The 12401-nt window shown below is 41.7% G+C and overlaps 1 non-coding gene across 1 annotated transcript; it reads left to right on the forward strand.

Annotated features, from left to right (window-relative positions):
• The first annotated feature begins 3862 nt into the window (after window positions 1-3862).
• LOC118584992 lies at window positions 3863-3966 on the forward strand. The gene has a single exon (XR_004945146.1). It is a non-coding gene; the product is annotated as a U6 spliceosomal RNA (small nuclear RNA).
• The last annotated feature ends 8435 nt before the right edge of the window (window positions 3967-12401 follow it).

Consider the following 12401-nt stretch of genomic DNA (forward strand, 5'->3'; position numbering starts at 1 on the left):
GTGCTGAAAAGGAAGCCACAGGCAGTCACGTGATCCATGTGGGCAGAGGAGGAAAGTCTTTGGAACCTGTGTTCCATTAAAGCATGCTCTCCATGTTTGATGTTAGTAGTCTTTAAAATGAGAAGCAGTGCCTCGGGAAGTGAAGGTTCTGACAGCATTTTCAGTCATAATATATTCTCCAAATAATCCTATTTAGCCGCAGTCTCAGTATTCAGATCAGGACCCATGAAATTGTCAAGTATTTGTTCTAGGAGTTTTGTTCCCCCAGAGAATCCCTAATGTCCCTAATGCAAAATAATAGGAAACAAGAATTCAAATTCTGAATCCTGAATTCTCAGCTACTGAATTCAGCTGATGTGATCAAGTCTTCCATAACATGGCTTCATCCGTCTGGGTAACACCACAATAGAATATTCATGGATACGAGCCCATTCCTCCTCTGTTCTCCCTCTTCCCTTCCTCCCTGTACATCCCTAACATCATCCAGTACTCTACTGTGTCTTCAGTTTTCATCTCTGCAGTATAAATTGTCCATAAATGAAATGTCTGAGAAGCCTGGGGCTTTCTGTGTGAAAGATCATGTGTGAAGCATGATCTCTTCCTCTCTTGGGTCTCTATTTTCATCTGTTAATGTACATGGGACAGAGTCATATGCTGAGAAAGCAAACAGACCTCACCCACAGTAGGATCCAGTAATGTCCAGGCATATCACAACTTAGAGGGGCCTCTGCTACACATGAATTGCCAAGAGAACACAGGCTGTCTAGGGGAAAATCCTTTGAGGAAGAATATAAGCTTGTTCTGGGTAGAACCTAGGAGTAGACAACACCTTGTGGTTCAATGAAGACTGTGGTGCTTTAATTTTCTTTGCTGTTTTGTAGGGGATAAGTATTTTTACTGAATTGCAAGGATGAACCCCTGAAGGTTCTGATATCCCTGCTGCTCACTTGTCTTAAGCAGTGTTGATGCACATTCCAAGACCATCATCCACTAAGATTTGCTCATTAAGAAGGAGAAAATGTAATTATGAAAAATGTCCAGTCTGCTCCTGTGATACAGTAGCTATGTCTGCCACATGTGACATGACCATCCGCATCATGAAGAAGTGATTACTGACAACTCGTAGTATAGGGTGGCTCTGCAGTCCCGGCAAGAAACTAAGCAGAGCTTGTTAGCTGATACCAGAACAGCGATAGCCATGCTGCCAGGAATGGTAATAAGGATGCTAACACTCCCTCTTCGGAGGGAAAGAGGGTCACCAGATCCTCATCTAAGATTCCAGACATGTCTGCTTACTGCCCTCAACTGTACTCATCATGAGAAAGGATGTGCTAGAGGAGGTGGAGACTGACGGAGGGTTGGGAATCTTCAGTTGTACAACTTTTCATGAACTGTCATTGTGCTGAGGTTGAAAGCCTTTGGCCATGCAAGCTGCCTTTGAATCATCCAAGCACTAGTAAGTAACCTTATAAACGTTGTCTAGCAAGCTGGGCTTTGCTGAAACCTTCCTTTGGTCTGGCGGTGCCTTAGCTGTGATGAATAGATGTTTCTTTTCATCATCCCAGGGAAAGCCATCACTTTGAGAGTTTAAGTATCTTGATCTGACTATATGGATCTCGAGTGTGATTAATTACGAATGAGTATTTGGAGAAAATATTATGACTAAAAAGTAATGAGAATTTTCATTGCCCATGTAATTGCTTCTAAGCTAACACAAAACATGGGATGTATGTTTTAATTGTACACATGGATTCTAAAGCCTTCCTATTCTGCTCACATGGATCAGGTAACTGTTTGCCCATGACGTCCTCTTCCACCTACTGCTGTGGTAAAGTGAGGTCTAAAAGAAAACAAAGACCAAATAAAATGACAATAATGTACATTTCTGTAGTGCTTCTCTCTGCTGCTTCACCCACCCAACCCCTGCTTTACATTCACTGTGTATGCAAGGGTTTTCTTGTATTTCTGAACCTCTTGCCATCACTCCTGAATGCAGGGTAACAGGTGTATGCTAATATGTCAGGCTTGTGCAGAGCTGGGCATGGAGCCCAGGGCCTTATTCATGCTAAGTACGTTCTCTACCAACTGAGCTTTCTCCTCCACCTTCTCTGGTTCTTAGTAGTCCTTATAATCAGATGCAAGATTGGAACAGTCCTATTGCATGCTGTAAGGTGGTTTACTGACTTTCAGTGTTTCCCCAGGGTGTAAGCTTATTCAAATGAGGATTGCTGTTGCTAAATGTGTAGAGTTTCTTTTGGCCTCCAGGGCCAGGGATTCTAAGGACCAGACCCCTATTTGTCCCTTACAGATACCCCAGTCCACTGATATACAAATCCCTTATATAGAATCACAGTATTTGCATATCATCCGCCCACAGTCTCACAACTATTTTTTGTTAGAGTAGTTACAATATCTGGTGATAGTTAATTTTAACTGCCAACTTGATACAACCTAGAACCACCTGGAAAGAGAGTTTCATTGACGGATTGTCCATATCAGATTGGCTCATGGTCATGTATTTGGAGGACTATCTTCATTCCCTTCTTTGATGCAGAAACATCCACTCTAAATGTAGGCAGCACCTTCTGGTAGTGGCCCAGAATTTTTTAAAAAGTTATGAAAAAAGAAAAGCTTTTTGTTTTTATGATGGCTTAACCTTCACTCTTGCTGGTGAGTAAACATACTCTATTGCTGCTGCTTCTGCTTCTGGTCATGATGATGATGATGGTAGTGATGATGATGATGATGATGATGATGATGATGATGATGACAACGATAATGATGAATGATGATAATAATTCCTTTGCTGTTACCAGCTTCTTCAGGTTTTAGATGTGAACTAAAGATCAACAGCTCTCCAGGCCTTCAGTGCCAGATTGGGACTGTGGAGGCCTCTAGCCTCATGGAATGAGTCCAACCAGCTTCTTGGCTTCTCCACTGTGGGACAACCATTGTTGATTGCCAAAACTACCAATCTAACAAATCCAATTAGCCAATCTAACAAATCCCCATTAGTATATATCCATTCTATCTGCTTTGTTCTCCTAGAGAACACTGGTGAATGCAGCACCTAATACAATGTAAATACTATCTAAATAGTTATCATGCTGTATTATTTAGGGAATAATAACATGGAGTCTCTATACATATTCAAGGAACACATTTAAAATCCCATTTTCAATCCATAGCTAGGAGAACACACAGAAGCAGGCCTCATAGATGGAGGGGACTGATGATATGTCATCATATCATCCCGAAGGAAGCCGAGTTTGCTTTCTGTTGCTTTGATAAACACCACGGTCAAAAGCAACCTAGGGAGTAAAGGGTTTATTTCATCTTAGAACTCCCAGGCCACAGTCCATCACTGAAAGGAGTAAGGACAAGATCTCAAGGCAGGAACCTGGAGGCAGGAATTGAAGCAGAGACCACAGAGGACTACTGCTTACTGACTTGCTCCTTGTGGCTCATTCAACTTGCTCCTTTTGTACAACTCATGACCACCTTCTCAGGGATGGCATCACCTCTAGTGGGCTGGACCCTCTCACATCAATCGAGAAAACACCTCATAGACCCACAGACTTGTCTAACGGCCAATCTAATGGAGGCACTTTATCAACTGAGATTCCTTCTTCACAGATGACTCTAGTTTGTGTCAAGTTGATAGAAGCTGGGCATCCAGTGCTCATCTCACAACACCTCTGTTTGAATTTCTTCTCACAAAACCCCATGCTACTTTTGTTGCCTCTGTAGCAGTAATGTAGACATGTCAAAGGAAACCATAGAAGTGGGGAGACACTATCCTAGTTAGCTCTGAGAATTCTAGGCCACATGAAGTTCAGAAGACCTTTTAAAAAAGGCATACTCGCTTTGGCAGCACATATACTAAAAATTGGAATGATACAGAGAAGATTACCTTGGCCACTGTGCAAGGATGACACGCAAATTTGTGAAACGTTCCATATTTTTTAAAAAGAAAAAAAAAAGGCAAAGCAAAACAAGGAACCAATCACAGAATGGAAACTGACTGCCAAATAATTCTATCCTTTCCTCTTGTTACTGCAGGCAACCTAACAAATGCATTAATTTTGTCTTCCAGCTAATAGCACATTGGGAGATAAGCTCACTAATGAGCATTTTCATTTGGAACATGAGACTGTGGATGTTTGCAGGGCACACAAGCACGGTTAAACTGCTGCTTCTGCTCAGCTAGTCCTGAGAAAATAAAGTTGCGGTTCTTACATTAAAGTCATCAAATAAATTCTCTTGGCTATGAAGACTTACTCAGCCCACCAGGATAGCTAAAAGTGAACAATTAAATTATCTCAATCTACTCACATTTTGCAGCAAACCATTCCCATATACTATTTTCACTGTCTTGCTCTACAGCTGAATCTGGCTGAGTTGATGAGAAATGAACCATGCTGTGTATTATTTATTTCTCAGATTATCCCCCAAACACCCTAAAGTTTGATAAATAAAAATGAAACCTTCAAGGGGCCAACATTTCAAAAAAGCAATACCAAAAGCACTTGGAAGATACAATTCTCTTGGCTGATTTAAAGTCCAAAGAAATGAATCCACCCTCTCCCTCTTGCCACTGCCTTATTCACAGAAGCAATTCTCCAAGGAGGATAAAGATGAATGGCAACCCATTCATTTTTGAGAATCTGCTCATTCAAATAAGGACTCAGTTGATACCACAATGCTCTAATGCACAGAATCAGAATCACAGCCACCAGTTTTGAAGGTTTAATGGTATTGATCTAAAGTGTGGATACACAGGTGATTGCCCAAACTCTGATTTGCAATTAAAGTTTCATTAGTGTACAGCCCTGGAGAGTCAAGAGTTACTATTGGAAGCAATGCCCCGAAAAGCTTGAAACTTGAAAACAGCCTTTCAAGTTTCAATAAAAATATATGTATTCACTGTCTTCAGCTGTGTATCTACTGAGGAGCCCACCAGGCAATGTATAGTTATAAACCCCAGGTCACACAGATAATACAGATTGAACTCTATGTGTCTTAGGCTGGAAAGATGGCTCAGTGGTCAAGGCATTTGTTGCTCTTGCAGAGGACCTGGGTATGGTGATATATTGTGTACCCCAATAAAACTTATCTGGGGATCAAAGGCTAGAGCCAGCCACTAAATTAAACACAGAGGTCAGGCAGTGGTAGCACACACATTTAATCCTAGTATTCTGGAGGCAGACATCCATCTAGATCTGTGAGTTCAAGGCCACACTGGAAACAGAGCCAGGCAGTGGTGGCACACACCTTTAATTCCAGAACTGAGAAGCACACACACCTTTAATCCCAAGAAGTGATGTCAGGGCAGAGAAAGGTATATAAGGTGTAAGGAAACAGGAATTCTATTTAGACTGAGAATTTCAGAGAGGTAAGAACTTGCTTCTCTGATCTTTCAGGTTTCACCCCAATATCTGGCTCTGGGTTTTGTTTGTTTTTTTTTAATTAATAAGACCATTTAGCAATTCGTGTTACACCTGGGTTTGTTTCTCAGCACCCACATGGTGACTTACAGCCATCTGGAACTCCAATTCCAGGGAGTCCAACCTCATCTTCTGACCTTTACAGGTACCAGACATGAGCATGGTATACATAAACATATGTGCAGGCAAAACACACGTACAGATAAAATGACTAAATCTTAAAAAGAAAGGGTGGGGAATTACAGGAATAAGAGTGTACTTTAGACATGTGTGAAGTTATCAAAAGACAAATTCAATTAAGAGTTTAAAAATATATATTATGATTATTGTAATAAAATACATCACTGTAGATGTCAACAATAAAATATATTCACCATCTGTCCCTTAACTGAAAAAGCTTGCTAAACTCTCATCTAGATGACTCTCATCCTCGCCTTTTTATATTTCAACCCTCAGTGCTGGAGAGATGGCTCGGTTGTTAAGAGAGCTTACTGCTTCCACAGACGATCCAGGTTCAGTTCCCATCACCCACATCAGGTGGCTTATGGCCTCCTATAAGTCCAGCTGCAGAAGATCTGATGCCCTCTTCTGGGCTCTGTGAGTACCTGCATAAATTCGGTGCACATAAACTCACGCGGGCATGCGTGCATATGAACAATACTAAATATTTCCTTTAACCTGCATCAAGAGATTGGAAGACACTGTTGTCACTCCCATTCTACAAATGGTGAAAGAGACACTCCTAACATTGTGACACCCATCCCAGGGAAGGAAGGACTCAGCACATTGCTTATTAGTTACAGAATTTGCACTCTTAATGAATCCGCAGTGCTTTCTCCCTAAAGCTATTATACTACTGCCCTTCCTCCCTTCCAGGTCATATCTGCTGACAGACATTCTTTTAATTTAGTCTGGGGAACCAGAATAGGAGCCTCCACCAGGTGGATGGGTACGTGGTGAGTGGACTGTAAGAGGAGTTAGAGGGAGGGAGGGTCCTTCTGCATTCCATGTTGTGTGAATACTAGCCAGCAGTCAAAGATCCTACCCATGACATGAGAGCTTTTCTGCTCAAACTTTGTATTGCCTTTCTCTTGATCTCTGAAAATCTGGTTAATTAACTCAGGAAAAATTCAGGGATATACCTCTTGTTTCTATGCTACAAAACATACTGGCATGCTCTTTGCCTCTGGTGAGGACCTTCTTGGTGAATCATAAGAAGAGTGAGGGCATCATGAAAATTTAACTAATTTTATTAATGAAGACCTACTAAGTAAGAAATTAAGAGACTTGGGTATGATAGGCTATACAATACTACTCACCCAAATGCCACTCAGTGGCAAGCTGCCAGTGATTCTAAGGTCTATACCTTACTGAATCATAAGTGTCCTCTAAATGTCCTATCTCCCAATTCTATTTTTAGGGATTTAGTTTCTAGCACATGAAATTCTGAGGGACACAGTCAAACTGTGGCACTGGACTCTGTGGCAAATTTATATTTAAATTCACCGTATTACACTAATGCAAACAATCCCAATAATCCATAAGTACCTATGGCACACACCTTGACTCTGAGGCAATCAGTCACTTCAGGGAGACTCAAATGGCAGGAACTGTGTATGGGTTCATTCTGATTTTGCCACTTCCCCTGGCATTAATAGAAAGATTCCTATGCTATAGATGAGGAAACTCACTAAGGTGGTGATGGATGGGGGAGGGAGGTTGTGACTCTATTTTTAAACAAGTAATACTATAAGTGTTCGATCTGATTCTGGACCTGGTTGCTCCCTTCCCATTTCATCTCTGTTCCTGTTAGAACTTCCTAAATGCTTTTGTCTCTACTAGCTATGAGATCCTGCTCAGTTGAGCTTCTAGAACCACATTCCTTGGCTGGTGTCTCCTCCCTGCATCTACAAAGCTACCAACATAGCATCTTTCTTTAGGCCTCATACCTCCTTATTTCTATAGTAAGTACAAACACTTTTGATTGTACATCCTAGACTACATCATTATGTGTAGACTTTGAATCCCATCTGCAAAATTCCTCTTAAAGTATGTCTAGTGGGTTCTAGTGGTTAAGACACAGCTATTAGAATAGAGAGCCCTGCACAGATTAGGTCTGCAGCTAGGCACTTAGTTGGTCTTTACTAGTGGTTGGTTGAAATTTTAGATATTTGGTGGGTGTCACAAGTAATATAGTCCCATCTGGAGATGACTTCATGGAAATAAAAAGTAAATAACCTTCACTGTAATCTATCATAATCCAATATTAATGAACATACCCCTCAAATTAATTTCCAATGGACAGAAGTAATTAACCTTGAAGGAGTCACAAAGGAGGAGAGCTGAGTTCTGAAAAAAAAAAGTGATTAGAAATCCAGCAAGTGACCTCATCATGGAGAGATGGTCCAAGAAGTAGGAATAACAGTTCAAAGCAATATCAAAGAGCAGAGGACTTGTACAAAGACCACTTAGAGAGTAGAAGGAACTGGGGAATAGAATGTAAGCGTGAAGCTAGGGAAATCAGATTCACTGAGTCCCATTAGGAAAGGCTTTCAACACCTCCCTGAAGATGCTGGGGGTTCATTCTGCAGATCATGAGCAAACATTAAGAGGCTAAAGTTGGGGATCGACAAAACCAGAGCCACGTGGGTGGAAGGCCAATCTGGAGGCAGCAAGGAGGGGAGTGGCTGTCCCTCAAAAGCCTAGCACAGCTGACTTAACTTGAGCTCAGTGTAGGTTTGCATAGGTATCTGCCCAGTGTATCCCATATGCACCACCCTCGAACTGCTGGAAAGAAGAGGGAAAAGATGTTCTGTTCTAAGCAGATGCCACTCTGGTCTAAGCTGGAGGCACAGCTATTCAGAGGTAACCAGAATGCCAGTTGCGACTCTAATGCTTTTTAAGTAGAAAAGGGGTACAAGAATGAAAGGGTAGGAGAGCACCTACCTAGCATGCCTGGAAGGCACCTTGACTTCTTCAAGACAAACTGGGCCTGCTCTCTGCTCAGTATTTCCAAAACTAGAAAGTTTTTGCTGATGGTAGTCATCTGCCTTAGTGATGGACATCTCTAGACAGTTTGGAGGGTTAGCAGGTCTCAGAAGCATTAGTCTGTTCAATCCTTCAGTTGTCTGTGGTCAGAGGACCATTGGTTAATGTAGACAGACAGCCTTGGATTCTCCTGCCTTGTCAAGAGATAGAAACGACAGTAAAGAAGACAATAATAATGACAGTGACAGTTCTGTCACTAACTATGCATCCAGCACTCCCTTTACCTAAATTGCCTTAAATCTGCTCTGGCATTAGTATTGGTTTTTCCGTCTCTGTGACAAATACAACAAAAATACCTTGCACAAACATCTTCAAGGGGGAAGGACTTGCTTTGGTCCCCAGTTTCAGAAGGTTCAGCCCTTCCCAGGAGGGACAGATGGCATAGTGGATAGGTTCATTCACAGCACATAAGTGCCAGGCCAAGAGGCACCTTCTCCTTTGTCCCCCTTATATGTCTATGCCCCGGTGCATGGAGTGGTGCCACTCATATCCTAAGTGTATGCTCCCTGTTAGCTAATGCTCTCTGGAAATGCTCAGCATAAAATGTATGAGCTAGACATGTGGCTCAGTGGAGCTTGTTTATCTAGCATATATGAGGCCCTAGGTTTGACCCCCAGAACTAAAAAATTAATTGATAAAATGGAGATACTTTTAAAAAAGCCCTCATTGTATATTATAATGCAGGTTGTACCTATTTACATTTGTAGGTATTTTATGATGCTATACTCTTCTAATATAATATATCTTGGCAGCATTTTCTGCTCTACCCTTTTATCCCTTATTTTGTTGTATATATCTGTGGCTTTTCCCAACATGTTCATCATTGTGTACCTAAATTGATCTAGTTGAAGAACTAGAGGCAATATGGCTGTCACCATTGTTTTAATAAAGCAACTGAGGATTAAGTGACATGTCAAGAGCAAGACAAAGTCTAGTATAGCAAAATTCACCCTCTTCACCTTGTATTACCCTGGACCCCCAAGCCACAGGCCCTCTGCTCGTAGGGAAGATGCCTCAGGACAGGTAATAAGGATAACGATGACTGTAGCAGTGATTTTTTTTTTTTTATTGCTAATACCTGTTTGCCTTATTTGATCACACTGTGACATCCTGAGACTGTTAAATAAAGTTTACCTTGAATCAGGGGGACAGCCAGCGACTAGCTGACCAGAATTAGCCAAAGAAACCAGCAATTTGGATAGAGAAGATGCTCAAGAAGGAAAGTGTGGGGACTTGGGTTTAGCGCTTCTTTTTTGTTTTGGGATGATGATTGCTGGGTCTCTGGCCAAAAAGCAAGGTCAGCTGGTTGCTTCTCAGCTTCTCTAATCTAGCAGGTTTTCACCCCCACATCTGACTTCTGAGTCTTTGTTGGTAAAAAGAATGCTAGAGATTTAGTTTAAACCGACATATCACTGCCAAGGCAGATCTGGTATCAGGAGACTGGAAGGCCCTCCAGGGCTACTGACTGTGGGGCCGTGGGGTTGCAGATGATAATTAAAACATCAATAGATTCATGTGCCACCATTAAGCTAACAGAAAAACATCAAATACCTGTTCTCTACATATTTAAAAGTGACTTCAGTGTGAAGTAAAATTTTACATGCCATTAGTATAACATTTTTGGTATTTATCTTATTTTTAATTGTGCATATGTTAATGTGCATGTGAGCACAGGTGCACACTGAGGCTGGAAGACAACCCTGGATCTCATTAAACTGGATTTACGGACGGTGGTGAGCTGCCTCATGTGGGTGAAGAGAACGGAACTCGGGTCTTTTGCAAGAGCAGCATGTGCTCTTAACCGCTGAGGCATCTCTCCAGCCTCTCTCCAGCCCCACTGTAGCTACCATTACATGGTTACCTTTGTGCCCAATAAAATGCCACATGGTACCATATTTAAGTGATAGACACATCAGTGCCTGAGAGGTAGTATAACACAGTGATACCTATGCCAAATCAAGCATGGATGTTATACACTTGCTCAGTTTTCATCTCTAAGTTGGAAAACAAAATTTATATCCATTTATTCAACTTTTTATGGCTATCAATGACAGCTACTAACACCCATCCCCCTTGATAGCTGTACTAAGGGTTAAAAGTGCAGAAGTCAAAGGAAAGCTGGAGAAATGCCAACCAATCCATCTTACTTGTTCACCATTCTCTAAAAGCTCACTTTGCAAAGAGGCTGGAAAAATGCAATCTCCCAGGCAAGAACATCAGGGAGGCCTGATGGAAAGTGTCCTTGGTTGGCAAAGTTCGAGTCTCTGCCCAGGCAATTCGATTTCCCAGAAAGCCCTTTGCTTATGGAGACCTAAGGACCAGAGAGCAGATTTGTGTAACAGGTGACAACAGAATGAGGAGGGTCAGTCACTGTGGACTAGTCAAGATGAGCACAGTAGGCAGATTGCTAGGGTATCGGAACTATCAGAAGATCTAGATTATTCTTTGTGTGTGTGCCTGCACTGCCCTCATCTCCAGCCTTTGCTCACACAGTCCACTTCCTATAGCACATCCTCCTAGGTGATCTTCTCTATAAACTTGTATTTTACTAACCTGAGGCCTTTCTCTGTTCCCTCTCACTTTCCCCCTTTTCATCTTACAGCATTTCTCTGATACTTGGACTCAACAGAAAGGTAATTTCTAAGATTTGAAATACACTAATTCCCACGAGATACATAGCTGTTAGGAGAGGAAACAAACTTAAACTGTATTTCACATCTCTTCCTCTGTTTGAGAGAATTTCTTAAGCACTATGCCAGGGAGGGGCCTGATGTTGAGAGGCTGGACTCCAAGGTTGCAGGACCAGGTCTCAGTCCTGGCTCCAGTGTGTGTGATTCTGCTGTGTGATTCCGGTCTCATCTTTAACCTCTCTAAGCCACAGTGTCTTAGAGATCCTGATGTCATTTATTTTGGATAAATCAGAATTATAGTATCTTCCTCCTGGAGGATTTCCTTCCCGGGTTAGTAGGATGGGCTCACTGGACTGCAATACCAATAGTATTCCAGGCAGAGCCCCTTTCTTGGGATTGTTGTAAAGTTAAAGGCTCCTAGGATTGTCTATGGTGGGATGGTGGTCTAAGTAATGCAATCCCTACCCTTCACTGAGCAAAGAGAACCCTCCTTCTTCTTGCTAATTCTTGATTGCTGCCTGTGAGCGTCATGGTGTGCTTTAGACAGTGTGAAAGGATGGTTCAGTGGATAAAAGTGGTTCTAACACAGCCCTGAGACCTCTGTAAAGGTAAGAGAGAACAGAGCTGTCCTCTGAACTCCACACATGCATGGCACTCACGTCAAGATATATACAAACACACACATGTGAACATACACATAGACATACATACAATACAGAAGTTAGTTAACTAAGACTGCAGAAGTCTGAGGGGCTCAGAACATGTCATATCTCCCAAGGTGGTCCCAAGACCTGAAAGTGGATTATAGCCTAAGTCATCTCACAGCTGGTGGGGAGAGATTAGGACATTGAGGACAGGGCACACTGTATCCAGATTGAGACTCACCCCACACCTTCCTCGATTCATTTATTCCCTTCATTCATCACTCATGAAACAAGTTCTCTCTTTTCATTCTTTAAGCCTTCTAAATTCAAAGAAGTTATTAAGTTGATTTTTAGAAGTTAGTTTACAAAGCACTGGGTTCCATTCTAATATTTTGTCCATGTATATCATTTTACTTCACTCACATTTACCCTCTCTCCCCTTTGTTAGTCCCTTTGCTTGAGAGAAAGTATACTCTGAATTTCTGAGTAGGGCTTGTTTCATTTAATGTTGTTCCCTACATTTTCCTGCAAGTGACATGATCTCTCAGTTCTTACTGGATGAATTAAACTCCATTGTGTGTTTATAATTTTCTTTATCTGTTCATCAGTTGATGGCATCTAGGCTCATTCCT

This window comes from Onychomys torridus, chromosome 5 (genome assembly GCF_903995425.1).
Source record: "Onychomys torridus chromosome 5, mOncTor1.1, whole genome shotgun sequence".
NCBI classification, from domain to species: Eukaryota; Metazoa; Chordata; class Mammalia; order Rodentia; family Cricetidae; genus Onychomys; species Onychomys torridus.